The following is a 5,798-nucleotide window of genomic DNA, read 5'->3' as shown; positions in this document are numbered from 1 at the left end:
GTTTCGATTTCCAGACCGGGCGTTGTGAGTGTTTATTGAGCGAAAACACCTAAAGCTCCACGAGGCTCCGGCAGGGGATGGTGGCGAACCCTACTGTACTCTTCCACCATAACTTTCTCTCACTCTTTCTTCCTGTTTCTGTTGTACCTGTAATTCAAAGGGCCAGCCTTGTCACACTGTGTCACGCTGAATATCCCCAAGAACTACGTTAAGGGTACACGTGTCTGTGGAGTGCTCAGCCACTTGCACGTTAATTTCACGAGCAGGCTGTTCCGTTGATCGGATCAACTGGAACCCTCGACGTCGTAAGCGACGGAGTGCCAACAATCAGCTGGTGGAAGATCTATCTGGGGTTACACACACACACACACATAAATTATGAGCATTTGTCATCTACACAAGACGATTTCTCGGGGCGATCAACTCCACTAAAACTTTCAAATCGGTGTCCCATCATGGCTGAAGTCCAATGACTGAAATAAGTAAGAGGTAAAAAGGTTAAAACAATGGCATATGTATGCACATATCTGTGCATGTATGTATGTTATGTAAGTAGGCATATGTGTGTATGTACATATGTACGTACGTACGTACGTACTTTCGTATGTATGTATGTGTGGCTGCATAATACCCTCAGCGACCCCACCCCTATTTTTATCTCAACTCCTACAGGGGTGGGTGGGTAGCGACCACTTTGAAAACCTAAGATCTAAAGCAATGAGTAGCATATAGCAACATGATACGAAGGTATATTTACTTGCAATGCATAAATAAAGGAATGAGATAATATATTTTCAAAATCAAAACATGATATAATATGAATTTAATAAAATGAATATCAAAACTAGTAAAAAAAGGATTTGGGTTCACGCAATAACAAAAAAAACAAAACAAAATGATAGAAAAACAGATACTGGGGCTCGTCCGGGATTCGAACCCGGGATCTCTCGCACCCTAAGCGAGAATCATACCCCTAGACCAACGAGCCAGCTGTTTCGTAGCGTGAAACCAAATTACAAATAGTAAACATATAACTTCAAATTACACAATCATACACACATTGTACGCACACACACACATATTGATACTCACATACACACAAATATACATGCATACACACAGCTCTATCGCTAAAACGCAATGTAAAGGGGCCAGATTATTGTGCACCCAGACCAAAGCATTATGTCGTCGCCTAATCGTAATTACGGTAATTTCCTTCTTTTAATTAAATGATATCGTAGTGAATTTGTAGATTGTTTGATGGACACGTGAACTGTGGATCTGAGAGTAGAAAAGCGGAGTTAATACGAAAAAGTAATCTTTATATCTAACTTAACTTGGATGTCTTGTTAGAAGGCCGAATACTGCGTTGTTAGCCTCGAGAGATCCTTGGGGCATAAAAGCACCCGTGTTGAGCGTAGAAAACGAGGATCGTTTGTCATGGGTGCCGGAGCTTCCATCACCCTTTCGGGGTCGATAAATTAAGTACCAGTAAAACACTGGGGTCGATGTAATCGACTAGTCCCCTCCCCTCAAATTTCAGGCATTGTGTCTTTAGTAGAAAAGATTACTTGTATATTTAAAGAAGTTTTAGACCGGATTCTGTATCGGATTGATTGGCTCGTTGGTCTAGGGGTATGATTCTCGCTTTGGGTGCGAGAGGTCCCGGGTTCGAATCCCGGACGAGCCCCAGTATCTGTTTTTCTATAATTTTTTTTTTTTTTGTTATTGCGTGAACCTGTTGGAATACTCATCGTGTTCTTTTACTGATTTTTTTAAAAAAAGAACAATATTTCTGTTTCAAGATGGTGCGAACATACAGAATATGCAAGGACTTCGTATTTATTTAAATGAGAGTAATAATGAAGGCTGCGCTCCAGTATGGTCGTGGTTCAATGACTGATTGAACTGAATGAACAAAAATATAAATACTGTAAAATCTCGAAACAAAATTAAAGAGAAAAGAAAAGAAAGCATAAGAAGCAATCCTAACATTTCCATTAATGAAACTTAATCGAATGTCTTTATGTTGTGCAGAGTTTCTGATCTTTAAGAGCACAGCAACAACGCCGAACGCGTTCTGGTCTTATTACACATCATTAACAAAGCATAGTTGATACTAAAAGCTCTAGCAAGGCAACAAACATGATGTATGAATACAGCTGAAACGCCAGAAGCTGCGATTTTCATCCGGGAAAAACCCCTCTCTAGAAATATTAGGTTAAAAGCCGCAAAAAACTTCCGAAGTAGGCGAAGCGAATTCACTCCAGAACTGACTGTGAGAAGCAGGTAAGCATTCCGTCGCTGTTGCGGCTTCGCGTCATGTTTGTAAAGAGGTCCCCCACCTCCAGCAGTTCAGTCACACACATATACTCTCTTTTCTTACTCTCTTTACTTACTCTTTTTACTTGTTTCAGTCATTTGACTGCGGCCATGCTGGAGCACTGCCTTTAGTCGAACAAATCGACCCCAGGACTTATTCTTTGGAAGCCTAGTACTTATTCTATCGGCCTCTGTTTGCCGAACCGCTAGGTTACGGGGACGTAAACACACCAGCATCGGTTGTCAAGCGATGTTGGAGGGACAGACACAGACACACAAACACATGCAAACAAATACATACACACACATACATACATATATATACATATATACGACGGGCTTCTTTCAATTTCCGTCTACCAAATCCACTCACAAGGCTTTGGTCGGCCCGAGGCTATAGCAGAAGACACTTGCCCAAGGCGCCACGCAGTGGGACTAAACCCGGTAAGCCACTTACCACACAGCCACTCCTGCGTCTATGAACTGAGCTCGTTATTTATATTTATAGAATTTTTTTAATAAAGTTCTGCTTCCATTGAATACCTCAAATATTTTATAACATTTTTGGCTACGCCTGGTGTTATCACCTTCGATCTTCCTCTTTAGAATGAAGGCTACGTCTGTTCTATTGACAATTGCAACTGTAAAGTCATAATTGTTTATTGGGCATGATGGCCAGTTGAGGAGGGACGGCGTGTTGTATCGTTGAATAAGGCAATTTATTTCGCTCTACTCCAGTGTAGAGCCTAAAACTGACTGGAATCGATCTCAAAGCCTGGGACACTTAAGCTCAGGACAGGCCCGGGTGGCATCATTCAGTCTCCACCGTGACAGATCATTCTGAAGCTGAACGACAGAGGAAAGAGGAAGAGAAACGATCAGAAAGAAAATGGAGGCTGCAACAACCGAATCCTCCACCATGGGTCCCCTGTGAACTTTGCAACAGACGCTTCCATGCCAGAATCGACCTCATTAGTCATCAGAGGCATAAACACGGACGCGGGTGGGGCAGACGTGGTCAAGAAGAAACCGATAAATCGCCGCCGATGACGATTCTAGAGAGCTTTGCGCTAACAAGGACTATTTGACGGCTGCTGCACTTCTCCATCAGTTGTTACATCATCCACGTTCTGTTGGGTCAAGGGGCGGAGTGGCCAGAGGGCTAGTGTATCTGTTCGTGACTACATTGGCATCTAAAGCAGTTAGCGGAAGATAGTAAACCAAGCTTGTATTGCGTAAATGAAGAAATAGGAAACTAAGTTTTAAAAATTAAAACATATAAATTTGGAAATTTGAGAAATAAACACATACTCTAATTTTGGCACAAAGCCAGCAATTTCGGGAGTAGGGTTAGTCGATTACATCGACTCATATCGGCCCCAGTGTTCAACTGTTTCTTACTATATTCAATCTTTAAAGAATGACATTGGTGGAATTTGAACGCAGAACGTACAGATACCGCTTAGCATTTTGTAAATATCAAAAGGAAAAAAAGTTGGGCTCGTCCGGGACCTCTCGTACCCTAAGCGAAAATCATACCCGTAGACCAACAAGCCACTTACAATTAACGACAAGACTAAATTATAAGGAGTAAAGATTTAACTACAGATTATCCGGTTTACCCGTATAAAGAAACTCCAAGATACTTCTTATGGAGATTAGCAGAGAGATCATTTGTGAATTAGCAATAAATGAATAAATAAAAATGAAAACAAACAAATAAATAGAAATAAGATGTCAGAAATGAATTTTATTCGAGGCACAAGGTCCAAACACAGAGGAGACATACATAAACATGCGGGGTCAAAAAAACATGAAAATAAGATGTCAGAAATAGAAGGAAACGGGGCTCGTCCGGGACCTCTCGGGTACGATTCAAGAAGAGTAGTTCCGGTGCACGCATTCGCGCATCCGTACTAGCGAGTCGTGACTAGTCGATCCTACGACTACCTAATGCGAGTGCGCGTCATGCGCAAAACATGAATGAGGGTTTTTTTCTAAACAAAGTAAATAATTTTTTCAAACAAAGTAAATAAATTATACACAACCTGTTTTTGGTAAAGAGTCCATTAAAAAGTCGGTCTTTCAGAATCTACTGTTGTTCAATGGTATCAGTACAAGTAATTATCTTTTGCGTAACCCCTACCAAATTGGTGGATTTGGGCACATCGTAGAAATAGATGAATCTATGATGTGCAAATATAACGGAGGATGGGATAGAGGGGGATAAAAATAGGTTTTTAGTCTTTAGACTGTTCTTCTGAAACTCCTCTACCACTTATTAAAGAATGTATCAAACCAGGGACGACTATATATTCTGATTGTTGGAGTGTGTACAATGGGATTACTGAAATAGATGTGACACCAAAATACACCCTGGAAGAACGTAAAACGACGTTTTAAGAGTAAGATGGGGAAGATTCAACAAAAGAAAAAAAAATATTTACTTTGTGTTTTATTTACTTTGTTAAAAAAAAAACCCCTCATACGTGTCTTGCGCATACGCACATTCGCGCTAGATAGTCGTTGTAGGATCGACTAGTCACGACTAGCTAGCGCGGATGCGTGAGTGCGCGCACTGGGACCACTCTTCTTGAATAGTACCGTCATTGTGTGCTTAGAGCGAAGTATTTATGCCGTCGGTCAATGGCTGTTGCTGTAATTTCTGTCTTTTAATTAAATGATCTTGTGGAGAATTGCTTGGTAGACACGTTGACAATGGATCTGGGAGTTGACTTGGTGAGTGCTGAAGTATTTCAATTGAACTACACAGATTTGGAGACGTAGTACGCATAAATAAATAAATAAATAAATAAATAAATAAATAAATAACTAAAATAAACAAAGGGAAAAATAAACAAACAAAAAACAACAGCGACAAACAAAAAAATGTTTGCAATAGTATTTCGAGGACATCAGTCAGTCGGAATGTGAGTTAGCGCCAAGCAAACCATAATTATTCGTATATTTAAAGAAAGGTGTTTTTATTAAGTATTGTACGGTTTGGCTCGTTGGTCTAGGGGTATGATTCTCGCTTTGGGTGCGAGAGGTCCCGGGTTCGAATCCCGGACGAGCCCGAGTGCAGCACTTCTTTTTGTCGCATAAGAAATTCTTTTAGTTGTTTCAGTCGTTTGACTGTGGCCATGCTGGAGCACCGCCCTGGAGGGTTTTAGTCTAGCAAATCTACTCCAGGATTTATTTCTTGGACCTAGTATATATTCTATCGGACGCAAACACACCAACACTAGTTTTCAAGCTGTGATGGTGGGACAAACACAGACACAATGACACACACACATACGCACACATTTATACATATTCTACACGCTGCTTTCAGTTTCCGTCTACCAAATCCACTCACAAGACTTTGGTCGGCCCGAGGCTACAGTAGAAGACACTTGCCCACGCAGTGGGACTGAACCTGGTTGCGATGGAAGCTTCTTACCACACAATCACGCCTATTGATACATATATAT

At 41.0% G+C, this 5,798-nt stretch overlaps 3 non-coding genes across 3 annotated transcripts; 2 read left to right on the top strand and 1 right to left on the bottom strand.

The window, feature by feature from the left end:
- Positions 1–916: 916 nt before the first annotated feature.
- On the bottom strand, positions 917–988 carry Trnap-agg (transfer RNA proline (anticodon AGG)). The gene has a single exon. It is a non-coding gene; the product is annotated as a tRNA-Pro (tRNA).
- Positions 989–1,618: 630 nt separating this feature from the next.
- On the top strand, positions 1,619–1,690 carry Trnap-ugg (transfer RNA proline (anticodon UGG)). Its single transcript has one exon. It is a non-coding gene; the product is annotated as a tRNA-Pro (tRNA).
- Positions 1,691–5,327: 3,637 nt separating this feature from the next.
- On the top strand, positions 5,328–5,399 carry Trnap-ugg (transfer RNA proline (anticodon UGG)). The gene has a single exon. It is a non-coding gene; the product is annotated as a tRNA-Pro (tRNA).
- Positions 5,400–5,798: the final 399 nt, after the last annotated feature.

The sequence above is a fragment of the Octopus bimaculoides genome, chromosome 1 (genome assembly GCF_001194135.2).
Source record: "Octopus bimaculoides isolate UCB-OBI-ISO-001 chromosome 1, ASM119413v2, whole genome shotgun sequence".
Taxonomy (NCBI): Eukaryota; Metazoa; Mollusca; class Cephalopoda; order Octopoda; family Octopodidae; genus Octopus; species Octopus bimaculoides.
This window is presented reverse-complemented; position numbering and strand designations above follow the sequence as displayed.